This window comes from Molothrus aeneus, chromosome 9 (genome assembly GCF_037042795.1).
Source record: "Molothrus aeneus isolate 106 chromosome 9, BPBGC_Maene_1.0, whole genome shotgun sequence".
NCBI lineage: Eukaryota > Metazoa > Chordata > Aves > Passeriformes > Icteridae > Molothrus > Molothrus aeneus.
In genome coordinates, this window is record NC_089654.1 from 30,782,145 (window position 1) to 30,796,030 (window position 13,886).

Below are 13,886 nucleotides of genomic sequence, written 5' to 3' on the forward strand. Positions count from 1 at the left end.
TAAGTATCTATGACCCTTTTTATTTGTGAATGCTCAAAAATATCAGCTTATGCTCACGTTGGTGGAAAGGAAATGCATCACGTCCGTTTAAGAGCAGAAAATAAGGAGGGAATTTTCCTGCCATATGGAAAAGCTCCTCTTATTATCTGTATAATAATTGCACAGACTTGCAGTCTGCAGATAATTTGCAGAGGACAAGGTGCTCTCACTAAGGATAAAAACTCATCAAAAATAAACCTCTTTTGCCGGAAAAATATTTAATTTGGATTTGAGTCAGGGTTTCAAGCTCATGCAAAGTGCCTTTGCAAATCGCCCCCCACACACATGGTACCACCTTTCTGATGAGCACAGTGAATGACTGTATCTCCAGGGCTCAAAGGAATTCACTGTTTTCCACATCAAGACATACATTTCCTGACAATTTTTCAGCTGAAGCACACAGGTTCTTTGTAAAGGCTTGATCTCTCAGAGCACAAGGACATTTTGCTGAGCCCCATGATTTCTTTCTGGATGTCCACCCTGCATCCATGGGCCAACACCTGAGAACACACCTGGGGGGTGATAACTGGCAGTGCCTTTATGGAGAAGGCAGCTTCAAGTGCTCCAGAAGATGGAGACCATGCAGTCTAGCCATGTCTAGGGCCAAAGGCAGCTGGGAGCTGGTCTGTGTGCCAGGACCCTGCTGGGCCAGCCTGGGCAATCCCACACCCACTGTCCTGCTTTGTTTCATATGTGTCATATATAGATTTGTTTCATATATTGATTTCTTTAAGGAATAAGCAGGCATTCATGCTGCATCCTGGCACCAGAACACGCGGCATTCAGGGTGAGGCTGGGCAGGGAAGGGGTCCTGCTGTGGGCAGGCTGTTCCTCATGTGTGCTGCTGGCCCTGCATCCTGCACGGCTCAGCTTCCACCCACCAGCACCAGCCCTGATTTCCCCAAGCCCTCACCAGCCAGTGGCTGTTTCCTTCCTCTTGTGCTTCCAAATCAGTGTGAAGCAGAAAGCAGCAGGAAAGATTTCCATTTGAACGCTTCGAGGCTGATTACACTGCAAAAGCAACTGGGAATAGGGCAAACATAATCACAGGTAGCAGTGTGAGCATCATTAAATCAGGCACTGAAAAAGCAGCCTCTTCCAAAAAACTTCATTTCCTCTAATTCCTGCCTTTTGCCAGGCTGGTGAGGTATTTATAGCACCTTGTTTGGTATTAAAATCCCTGCAGATGCTGTCCACAGAGCACACCCGCACTTGCAGCTGATTAATGGCAGCCTGTCACAGGTGTCACCCCTCCAGAACTGGCAGACAGGGCTCAGCCCCCACTGCTCTGCAGAGGGGATGGCACCTCAGAGCTTTTCCCCAGAGCTGGGAGTTTGTTTATGTGTTCCCTGGGAAGGGAAATTCTGGGGAGGCAGCAAGCCTTCAGGAGAACAAAGCAAAGACTTTCTTCATCATGGCAAGGAAAAGCCCTTACACATGGAAGTTGTCAAAAGGATGGCCTGAATTATTTAGGGGGAGCTCTGTGATGCCTTCACAGAGTGCAGCGAACTGCTGTATCTACAAGGTGTGTGGGAAGCAGCTGCTCTGGCATCTGACACTGAACATCAGGAGAAGGCCCAGACTGGAAATGTTGTTTTTACAGCATTAATTATGGATGCTGCTCCAAGCATCCCCCAGCAGATACCCTCTGCTTGGAGCTTTGCTTCTCTGTGAGCTACACTGTGGTTGTGTTCACAGGGGTTTTAGGATGAGGGAAGAGATGAGAATTTTGACTCTATGATTCAGAAGGTTGATTTATTATTTTATGATATATATTATATTAAAAGAAAATTATATACTAAAACTATACTAAAAGAAAGAGAAAGGAGACATCAGAAGGCTAGCAAAGGAAAGGAATGGAATGATAATAAAATCTTGTGACTGACCAGAGCCCCAACACAGCTGGACTTGTGATTGGTCATCAGGTTGAAACAATTTCACATGCTGGGTAAACAGTTCTCTAAATCACATTTCAGAGCAGCAAAACATGGAGAAGCTGAAGTTTCCCAGCTTCTCAGGAGAAAAGATTTTAACGAATGGATTTTTCAGAAAATATGTCTGTGACACTACACTACAACATCAGCCTGCTCCTGGGAAAGACAAGCCCCATGAGCAGGTGGAAGGGTGCAGGGGCAGCACAAGGACACCTTGGATGAGGCTGGTGGACTCAGTAGTTACATGGATTTATTTTCCACATGTGTCCTTTTGCAGGGATGCACCAGCACGGCCCGGTTACAGGAATGCCTCTGCTCCTGGGTTTGGGTGGGTTCAGCTCACTTGAGTATTTCAGACCTTCCTTTTTCCTTCTAAATGAATGCTAAGCCCTCAGCAGATAGGATCTCTCCTACTTCAGCATTTTCATGTAAGCTTAATTCTTGATGTTACTAGAAGCTGGTGTTCTCTCAGAGTTGCCATAGTTACTGATGCATGTGTTTCTGATTTCACACGCTAATGACTGTCCCAGCCTCTTGTTCGTGGAATAAACTATGTAACCCTGAAAGCAACATAAAATGAAATATTAAAGCACTTACGGTTCAGAAAGCAGACATCATGAATCAGCAATTGGAATTAATTGTATTATCAAGCCTGGATTAAAATAATCCAAGCCTCTAGGCCAACCAAGAGATCAGGACAGCCCCCAAACCAAGTCTGAGAGGCAGGGTGGTGTTGTGGGGAGTGTCAGCCCGTCCCTGCACACCAAGATTACCCAGGCAGTGCTCCAGCTTTGCTGCTGCATGAAATGATGGAGAGATTTGGCAGCCTGGCACCAGAGGGGCAGGTGCAGAAGCCGTGCCCTGGAGCAGCCTATCCTGAAGAGCAGCATCACTGTGTGAGGGACCAGCCCCACTTCCAATGCTTTTCTCCTGCCCCAAGGAAAGAGGAGCAGCAGATGTTCTGGATAGCACTGGGTAGCACCCAGAGTGGCGTGGGGATGGGTGAAGCAATGGCCATGCAGCAAAGCCCAGCCCTGCAGCCTGGCTCTCGAGTGTCCTAGTGGCCTCTGTAGCTCTGACTCCCACCTGGAAGGCTGATGAGGCCCTCCTACCACCCCAAAGCTGCCATCTCTGCCTGCTCCCACAGCACAGCCATGCCCTGGAGACTGCCAGAAGTTCTCATCCATCCCTGCTAGCCCCAAGCCTGAGAGTGGCTCTGTCCTCACAGAGGTCCCAGGTGAGGAAGGTGGCCCTGTCAGAGGCATTTTCTTCACCTGAAGACACCTGGGGTAGGTGAGCAGTGGTGACAGGCCAGAACTGCCTTTCCCTATGCCTGTGCCGATGCAACTCATTACACACTTGACTGGCTTGAGACTAAATTATAATAAATGCATATTAAAATATTTCCATTTCCAGCAATGGGGTGGAAGTGCAGCATTCCCCTGCCAATGCCAAGCTCTGCTGACAGTGGCCCTTTCCCCTGGCACTGAGGGGCCATTGCCTTGTCCTGCAGCACCCCCGTGTCCCTGGCAGCTCCCAGGGCTCCCATTCTCCCACTGTGGTGTGCTGACCTTGGCTGGCTGGCAATTAAAATAGATTTGGATAGTCCCAATTAAAACAAACACCGATTAAAGCTGAGGCAGGCTGGGCAGCAGCAGCAGTGTCCTGCCCTTGACCCTCCTGCTGGCTCTGTGTGCTCGTGCCACACAGGGAGCTGGGCCAGCACTGCCTGTCTGTGTGCTGGACAAGCACCCAGCCCATGGCAGCCTTGGGACGGGATCGTGACCCAGAGCCCAAATTCAAGTGACCCTTCCAGAGGCTGGCCTGTCCTCTGGCACACCTCCTGTCCCTTTCCAGCTCTGAGCACGGCCAAGCTCTGCCTGGGAGAAGTTTCATTCTCAGTGCCGTGGATGCAGGGTTATTTTTAACTCCCTCTGGGCTCTGGCAGATGGCAGCTTTGGCAGGGGATGTTTGCCATGTCCCAGTGCCAGGCTGAGCTGGGCTCCATCCCTCTGGGAGGGATGCTGGGGGCTGGGATACCCAGCAGGGCTCTCTCTGCAGTGTGCGGTGCCAGGCCAGGGAGGCTCCCTCGGGGAGAGCCCCAGGGCCCAGCCAGGCCTCTCCTCTCGCCACCCTGGCACTGTGGGCTGGGAGCACGCAGGGACAGCAGCAGGGAGGCTCCTTCCAGAGCCTTCCTCCCGCAGGGCCAGGCCAGGCAGCAGAGAGAGGTGACGCTGCAGGCAGGCACTGAACCCTGGGGGCTTGGGCACAACAGGGCAAGGGAGGTGCCCCATGCCCTGGGATGCTGCTGGTGCTGAGCCCTCAGCCTGCTCTTGGCCCAGGGCAGCGGGGAGGGCAGGGGTCCTGCTGGTGGGGCTGAGACCCTGCTGGGTGCAGGGAGGTGCCGTGGGGAGGAGGTTCATCCTGCAGCCATTCCCTGCTGCTCCTGCAGCGGGCAATCCCCAGGGGAATCTGAGGCTTCTTCTTTCTGTAAGGAGCTGTCCATGCCAGGCCAGCACACTCCCCTGTGTGCTCAGCCCAGGCTGGCTGCTGCCAGCACCCAGCCCCCAGCTCCTTCTGAGGGCTGTCAGCAAGGCACCTATGGCTAACCTGGGCACAAGGGCCCCCCACTGCACCTGGGGGGTTACAAGTGCCAGGTCCCTGAACCCAGCTTGCTTTTCCCTGGTACTGAGCCCCTCAGACAAATAGGGTTGCAACAAGTTGAGATGAGCAGGAGAGGATAGGATGGGAATCACAGACAGACAGACAGACAAGCAATAGGTGTGCAGTGCACTGAGTGCTGTTTTCCACAGGAAGCCAGGATAAAATCACTTCTACCAAGCTGTGATCACATTGCTCTGTGTCCCAAATCCTGACTCCAAGGTAATAAACCCTTCAACCACCTTTACACCAAAGAGTGACTAAAGCAGCTCAATCTGTCTTGCTTATTAAAGAGCTGGGTGAAGCGTAAACATGCCCCCACTCCTTAAGCACCTGACCATGGAGAAGATGTATGACATTATATAGTGTCACCATCATATTTTCTGAAAAATCCTCTTTGCCCAGGATTCTTCTCCTGGGAAGCTGAGAGGCCTCAGAGAAAAAGGAAAACAATATTATCTCACTTGCTTCTCCTGTGTTTTGCTGCTTTGGAATGTGGTTTGGACATTGTTTACCAACAGGTGCTTGTTTGATTTGTTTCATGTGAATTGTTTTTACTTAATGACCAATCACAGCCAGCTGTGTCAGGGCTCTGGAGAGAGTAATGGGTTTTTCATTAGTATCTTGTTAAGACTTCCATAAGTATCCTTTCTCTATTCTTTAGTATAGTATAGCATTCTATAATATTCTATAATATAATGTTCTGTGATATATCATATCATATCATATCATATCATATCATATCATATCATATCATATCATATCATATCATATCATCCTTCTAAGAACATGGAGTCAGATTCATCATTTCCTTCCTGCCATGGGGGACCTCGAAAATACAAAAATAGGTTTTCACAGTAGATGATCAGGACAGTACAGTGTCCAGCACAGAAAACACAGCAAATTTCCAGCAGAAAATGCAATGACAGCTTTGCTTGCAGGAGCAGCTGACTGTCCAGGTGATTACCAAGACCTGATGGGCTCGGTGCCACTCGTAGCTGGGTCACCCACAGATTGTTGGCATCCTCTGGATGAGCAGGGAAACCCCCTCGCTCAGACACATGCAGGTGCCCAAATGAGGAAACCCAAATGAGGAAGCCTACACAAATCCTGCTTGCCCCAAGCTGCATGTGAGCACAGCAGGGCTGCCCCAAGCAGGGGATGGTGCATGGACAGATCTTGGGAGAAAGCAAGCACTGCATGGAGCAGGAGGACAATCTGTGAGTGAAGACAGGAGATGTAAGAACCAAAGCTGGAGAGGAAGGCTGAGCAGGAGTCCTTTAGAAAAGGCACAGGAGAGCATGTATTCTAGGCAGGCTTTCACAGTGTGCTCTGTAATGGGCATATTCCCTATAAATACACTGACATAATGCCTTTCCTCATCCCTGCTGGGGGCACTAGTGTATGCTTTGAGTTGTCCCATCATTGCCACTTCCAGTTCTTCAGCTTCCCTCTGAGTTGCAGCTTTACCTTATCTCTCTAAGTACAATAGAGGAAAGAAATTGTGAAAGAAGGAAGGCAACTAATAATGTTAATTTTTTATTTCTTGTTAAGTTGCTGAAAAGACAACACTGATGTAATTCCTTAGCACAGCATGTGCTCAGAAAAGACAAGAGCAAGGATGTGGAAATATGTGATGGCCGCATCACCCTCATGTGATGGCATGGAGCTGGCCATGTCTCATAGGTCCTGGCTCCTGGCTCCTATCTTTGTGGAATTCCAGAGGTCCACAACACCAAGGGACCCTGAAGGAGATGTAAAGCAGCATACAGAATCACAGAAAGGCTTGGCTTGGGAGGGAACTTAAAGATCATTCAGTTCAAACTCCCCTGCCATGTGCAGGGACACCTTCCACTGTCCCAGGTTGCTCCAAGCCCCGTCCAGCCTGGCCTTGGACACTTCCAGGGATCCAGGGGCATCCACAGCTTCCCTGGGGAACCTGTGCCAGGGCCTGCCCACCTCCACAGGGAAGAATTCCTTCCTAACATCTGAGCTGAATCTCTGCTCTCTTGGAGGTGAAGTATTTTGTGAGGCAGCTCAAGATGCACCAGGTACTCGATGGTCCTGCCAGCCACAGCTGTGGGGCTCTGCAGACCATGGGGGGTTTTCAGGTCTCTGAGCTGGTCTCACAGGCTCTGGGGATGGTGGTGAGCACCAAAAGCATTCAGACACCTTTTCTGTTCCATACCCTCGGAGCCTGCACTCCTGGCTATTTGCCCGGAGCAGCAACTCAGTCCAGAGATTCCTCAGTAATTCTGGGAGGTGTTAACTTTACTGTTTCATATTATATATTTGCATACATGCAATTTACATTTCCTATAATCGAGCTGCCTCAGTAATTGGGCAGCTGGTCTCAGAAATGCTGATTTACTGCACTGCTGATGACATAATATGTGTTTGTGCTTGCAAGAGGCAGCCACGAAATCCCTCTCCCCTGAACTGAATCCCACTATTGATTGCTTCTATTGGATTAATATTACCACGAGCTTCTGGTTTAGTCAGCACATTTGATCCACTGGCAAGGATGTGCCTGTGTCTTTTGCCACAAACTGAGTTTCCTGCATGGGACACATGCATGTCCCCTCTCTTGGCACTGATGCAGGGGAATAACAATCCCTGACCACTGGGAACAGGAGCAAGACTGCAGAGAGTGCAAACAGTGAATATCACCTTGAGATGTTTATGGTTGTGTTGGGTTTTGCTCTGCCAACACCTCCTGGGCTGGGAACAAATTCCTGCTGCCTCTGCAAAACTCACAGAATGCTTTGGGTTGGAAGGGACCTTAAAGATCATCTTGTTCCAGTCCTCCTGCTGGGGGCAGGGACACCTTCCATTAGGTCAGGTTGCTCAGAGTTCCATCCAGCCTGGCTTTGAACACTTCCAGGCATGGCTCATCTCCCCCTGTCCATCACCAGATCTGGCTTGAAGACAAGCACAGGGTTTTGTGTGGCTGCTGAACTCTGGGCAGCAGGGGTCACCAGCCCTGGCAGCAGCAGAGATGCCCAAGCTGCTCACCCCACATCAGCACAGCTGACTCAAGGAGGACGATGCACAGGACAAATGGAAATGGCAACAAAGTGTTCCCATTGCAGAGCAAGAGCGCTGCAAGCCAGCTTCCCACACGGCCAACTGTCTCCTGTGCTTTTTCCGTTTGGTTTCTGTCCAACCTGAAATAAGAGCAGTCTCCAAAGGGAGGCATTTGTCACTGCCCAAGAGGACTTGCACGCAAGGTCAGCCTGGACTGTTGCTGCAGCAGGGCTTGATGCTGCCTTGCTCTGGAGAAGGGCATGAACACCCTGTCCCCAAACCTTCATCTACATTCCCTTCCAGCCCCCTGATGCACAGCAAAGCAATCTGCTGCAGTACAGACTCGACACAAGTAAAAAGAGCAAGAAAAGAATTTTGCTTGTAGACATCCTTATTCTTACAGCCTGGCTGATTATTTTTTTCCTGTAGCTGGTAATTCCTGTAATTTCTTATTTCCTAAAGGAAAGCTTTCTCTTAGAAAGCAGAAATGACAGGTGCTGGTGTGGGTTCACATCATGCTTCAGAGGCTTGCACATCCCTGGCACAGTAGAGAGCTCCTACCAGGGGACACGGTGTCACTTTGCATCACCCACCAGCCTGGGACATCCAGCAGCACAGGGCAAGGAGCTTTGAAAATTTCTGTGCAGTCCTTTTGTACTGTGACTTACGAGACCCTCTTTTTCCAGCACTACACAACACAGTGGATTCAGACATTCCCCTTCATGTGTGGTTTTGGGTAGCAGAAAACAGGCGCCAGGAGGATAAATGCGAGTGAACGAACGACAAGGAGAATGTCACAAAAAAAGAAAAGCACTGGAAGAGAACACTTGCAAACAGCGAGCTGAGGCTGCCTGGAGGGGACTGGGGAGCACATCTCCACCTCTCTGATGGGAGCAGCCCCACACCAGTGAGTCCCAATCCCCAGCTCCCCACAGCAGGTGGGCTCGAGCAGATTAAAATGCCAGCCTCCCCACTTCGCCCATGCTCATTTTCTCCTGTCTCTTAGTAACTGGTTGGTACAGGTTATGTTAATATGGATTTAAATTCTCCAAAGAGCAGAAAATTAAAGGAAATTATGAATCAATTTACATTTCATCTGATTCATAAACCTACACACTCTACAAAATGAGTTGATTTGAAATAATTAAGGTTAAGAATGTCCTCATCACCTCTTCAATACTCCTACTAGATGCACTGCATCTTCCCTGTCTGCTCTTGCTCTCTTTAGCATTTCAAATTACACGTCCTCTGTTGTTTTTTTCCAAGATACCGCAAATTTACCAAGCAATTCAATAGTGATATGTAATAATAATAACAACAGCAAAACCAATAATGATGGCAGCAGGCTGTGTTTGCAGCAGGAGGAGTAGAATGCCGAAGGGAGGGAGATGGATGGCGAATTCCAGCTTAGATACAGTCCTGGCAGAGCAATCCCATCACGTGCAGTTTGGGAATCAGGTTATTTATCAGCCCTCTCACATGTGAGAGCAGGGCATAGCAGTGGGACTCCTCCCCAGCAGGCAGCCCCTGAGTCCAGCAAACATCTTCCCCAGAGAGCTGCTGGAGGCCCCATCCTAGAAATGTTCAAGATCAGGCTGGACAGAGTTCTGAGCAACCTGCTGTAGTTGAAGATGTCTTTTCTCATTGCAAAGGGATTAGACTAGATGGCTTTTAAAGGTCCCTTCCAACCCAAACCACCCTGGGATTCTGTGATCTGCCTTTCCCTCGCAGACATCCATGCTCTGCTGTCAGAATTCCTTCTGCAGAGCTGTGAGGATAGTCGCTCCAACCTTCTTAAAGATTTCTCATTAAGGTAATTTTTTTCCCAGCAGGTTTCACTGTCAGGATGATACATTAAAATCAGCTCCACCACAGCTGAGTCACATGTGAATAGCCCCCAGTGAGAAGCAGAACCCACTCACCACGCAGAAATTCTAAGGGGAAATAGAGAAGGGACTTTTCCATTACCTCAGAACTGGCAGGCCATCTGTATGGGAAAGTGACCCAGCTGAGTCTCAGGCCCCACAGAGCAAATGTGTGGCAATTTTCTTCACCTATTGAAGGTAAAAGAGGGAGAATGGAAGTTCTTGTGGGTGTATTTTTGGGCAATGGGATGACGTGCTTCGGCATGTGCTTGCTGCCATTGCTGCTTTTATTGGCAATTATAGATTTGTCAGTGATTACAGTAATTCTCCTCATTGGGAAATAAACATCAGCTACATGCAGCTCTGTGGTGGCAGCAGTATTTCTCTCCAATATCCAAGTCCTTTCTGTCCATATTGTTCCAGCCATAAAGCAGAAGGAAAATGTCATGTACCTCCAATACTGCTTCCAAGGGTCTCCAGGGAGTGACGACATGTACTTTCTCCACCTGACCTCAGAAAAGCATTATGGCAGGGATTTGCAGGCAGGAAATCCCCCAGTTCCCAGCTTGGAGTCAGGATGCAGCAGGCAGAAGGGTTCCTGGGAAGCAGGGTCCGTTGGCACGAGGAGGCAGTGCCTGCTGCCAGCCGAAGGGCTCTACAGGCACCTGTGACGTTAAATAGAAGTGAATCGTGTCTTTCCTTGGCTTGCCTTGGCTTGCTGAACCCTGCAGTGCTGTGCAAGGGGCAGGGGGCTGGATTTGGCTGGAGTGACACAGAAGCTCAGCTTCCTCCTCTGTGCACGGGCCCAGCTTCACCCACTGCCAGCCAGAGCCGTTGCTCCACGGTGGATGGCCTTGAGGCTGGTGGCCAGCTCTCTGCCATCTCTGGGAGGACAAGGGTTTGTGTCTTCCTCCTCAGAAACAGGCCCAGGGGCATGCCAGCCTGCACAGGCATGGCAGGGCAAGGCAGCCACGTCCTGGCCTCCTTTGGGAGGAATAAGGCCAGGAGATGAAGGGGACTTGCTGCCCTCTGCTTGGTGCTTGGGAGGCTGCATCTGAAACAGAGCTGGTTTGGGTCCCTGCCCCAGATCAGGAGAGACCTGGAGAAATCAAAGGCAGCTAAAACAGTCAGGGCCAGATGCAGGGCTGGTGATAGCCCTGTCTTGAGCTGGGGGCTGGACTGAGGCCAAACAGCCAACTTTGGTGATTCTGGAGTTCAACACAGAAAGCCTTCCCTGGGAGGGAGGGACTGTGATGTCTTTGGGGAGACAAGCACATCACCTCTTGTCATGCTGCAGAGACAAGCTGAAGGTACTGAACCCCTGTGAGCAGCAGTCTGAATTTCAGCCCTGCCAAAATGACTCAGCTGCATTGAATGGTGAGACAAATGTCCAGGGGCATGTCAGACTCTGGGAAATGCAGAGCAACTACAGCAACCCTGCTGACCAGGCAAGCCTGTGGCTGGGGAGAGCAGCTACGCTCTTCTCTTCCAGCCTTCCAGGCTGTGCTGTGCCTTGGGAACTATTGCAGCTATTCCTCCTCTTCCTCCCTGCGGTGTGGAGCAGCAGCCTGGATCCCACTTGTTGATACAAGTGCTGTAAATCCCTCTTGACAGGTTTAACAGTGACTCAAGGGCAGCAAGGAATCAGCAAAGAATGGATGTGGCTCCTGCCAAAGCTGAGGTGCTTCCCCCAGCTGCGCCCGGAACACGCACCCACCACGGCCAGAAAGGTCACTCACCCACTCAGAGATAAAATGCCAAATCACAGCTGACATTTAACTTAGACTCCTCTTACTGAGTGTGCTGCAACAGGCACCTGAGCCTGCTGCAGGCTGTGCCAGCCCAGGCACGGGGAGCCCTGGCACTCCTGCAGGTGGGCTCTGCTCCGGGGCTGTGGGACATTGGGACTGCTGCCATCCCCAGGAGCCAATGGCCACAGGCAGCACAAATCCTGCTTGAACCTCTCCTGCAAGCCCCCACAGGAGAGATCAGCCCCTGGTGCTGCTGGCTGCAGGGACTCCCAACCAGGCATCCTGAGAACAGCTCAGGTCATGCTGCCAGCACAGCGAGGGCTGAGCTTTCTCCTGCTAAAGGGGCTGGAAGTGGAGCCACAGCTGGCTGTGCCAGCAGTTCCCTTGGGGGGCTGCAGGTCACTTCTCTCCTAAATAAAGCCATGGGGCACAGTCATGAGAGCACCCCTACAGCCCAGTGGCCAGGATGGCACATGCCCTGCTGCTCCCTGCTCCAGTGCTCAGTGGCACATCCAGAGCACACAGCGAGCAGCCCAGAGTGGGTCCTGTCTCTGACATCCCCCTCCAGCAGCACCAAAAATGGCACTTGGCTGCCAGGCTGCCTGGCTCTTACTGCCCGTGCCCTGAAGCCACCCAGCCCCCCTGGCCTCGGGCAGGGCTTTTCACCAGCTGCAGAGGCTGTGGAGGGACTCCCTGTGCCTTGTTTTCCATGTTCTGCTCTGCAGACCCCTGGGCTTGGGTGCTCGTGTACTCCCAGCAAGGCTGGGAGAGTCTGACAGGCTGTTTGCATGGGCAGCAGGAGATGTGATGGCAGGGATATCAAGCTGTCATCCCCCTCATCTCGTGGCTGAGGTAACGGTGGGAGGTGGGTTTGCCTCGTTGAATCCCTCTTCAGATGAAAACCAGCGAGCATCAAGCTGCTCTTGTTCACAGATTCCTCCTGTTGGGTTTCTAATACAAGGATCCAATTTGCTCAACACAGCTGCAGATTTTGGGCTCCTTCCAGCTCCGTGTGTGATACAGAAAGGCTGCCTGCTGAACAAAACGAGCTGTGCCCCTCCCCTTGCACTGCTCCCTGAGCACACCGTCCCCATGCCCCAGGAATTGGTACACACAGGAACCTTCCCTTTACTTTTAAGGATCTGTTGCCCAAGGCACAGAGTTTGAAGAGAGGGAGGGGATGCCCAAACTGCCACTGTGCAGTCACATCATCCCCTTTTTTACCCACAGCTCTTTCCCAAGGCACTGGGACCTCTCCCTTTAACAGAGGTCGTTTGGTCCCTGAACTCTTTTGCTGCAAGATTGAGGTGTGTGGCAGAGAAGCAGAGCTGTCCAGATGGAGTGGCTCTGGGACCTGCTTGCCCAGGTGCAGAGGCAGCAGAATTCCCTGTTTCTCAACTGGAGGGGGGCAGCAAACACTCCCTGGCCTCTCCACTCCTCTGAAGCATCCCAATGCTGCAGGAGAGGAGGCTAACATGGAAGGGGATGCCCCCATCCTCCCTGCACACAGCTCTGAGCTCACTCTTCTTACCTGTGCCTTTTTCTTACCCTGAGCAGCAGCGTGGGTGGGCAGAGCCCCCTGCCCATGCCCTACTCCCTGTGGGTGGGATTACTTTTCCATGCCTGCCCAGAGCCACACTCTGACACAGCTTCCAGGGGGCAGCCAGCGTGCTTGTCTATCCAACCATCTTCCCTCTGCTTCAGCAGCAACCCTCCAGAATCCAACCTTGCCCTGGGCAGGGCCTTGCCAGGCTTCCCCCAGGGTGGGAGCTATGGGAGCTGTGGGGCTGTGAAACCACGGGAGGGCTGCCAGCCCCTGCCCATGGGGCTCAGCACCCACAGCTGGGCACTGTCTGTGACAGATCCCATCCTGCTGAGCAGCCCTGGCAGGGGATTGATCCCCCCTCAGCACCCTCCCACAGCAGGACAGCACCTCTGCACCTGGTGCTGTCTGTGCCAGGCCCCAGGAGTGCAGCCCAGGGCTCTGACCTGGGCAGGGGCAGGCAGGGGCAGAGCAAACCCTGCACCTCTGCTGCCAGGGCAGGCAGGCACAGGGCCCTGGTGCCACCCAAGGGTCACCCTGCTGTGCTGGCAGCGAGGGCACAGTGGGGCAGGAAGGGGACAGGCAGGGGCACTGTGCTCATGCAGCTCCAGGCAGCTTCATGACAATGTTGTCCTACTTATTTAATCTTTGGGAAAGATGCCTGATGGGTTTTATAAAGTGTCTGAGTGCAGCTTATGCTCTTGGGTTGCAGGAAATTAAATGCCTTTTGGTTGTCTCTGAGGGTAGTAAAGAAAGAGCTCAGGAGCCTTATTAGGCTTCATTTCCATTTCTCTCCATGTTGAAGGAATACTAAATAACTTCATCTTGGTGGACTTGAAGTATCTGTCATTTGCTTATCTGCAGGACAAGCCACAATATAGAGTATTACAAGCTCAAAATCGAAAAATAATCTTACTCATTTTCCCATTTACTTTATTTTTCACTTTTTTTTCCTATACCCATCATCCTGCAATTGTAAACAACTTGGGCAGCTGAAATACTGCTTCTCTCCAGTTTCACTGCCCTGACTCCAGTCCCTGAGACTCCCTCTAGAAATCCAGACATG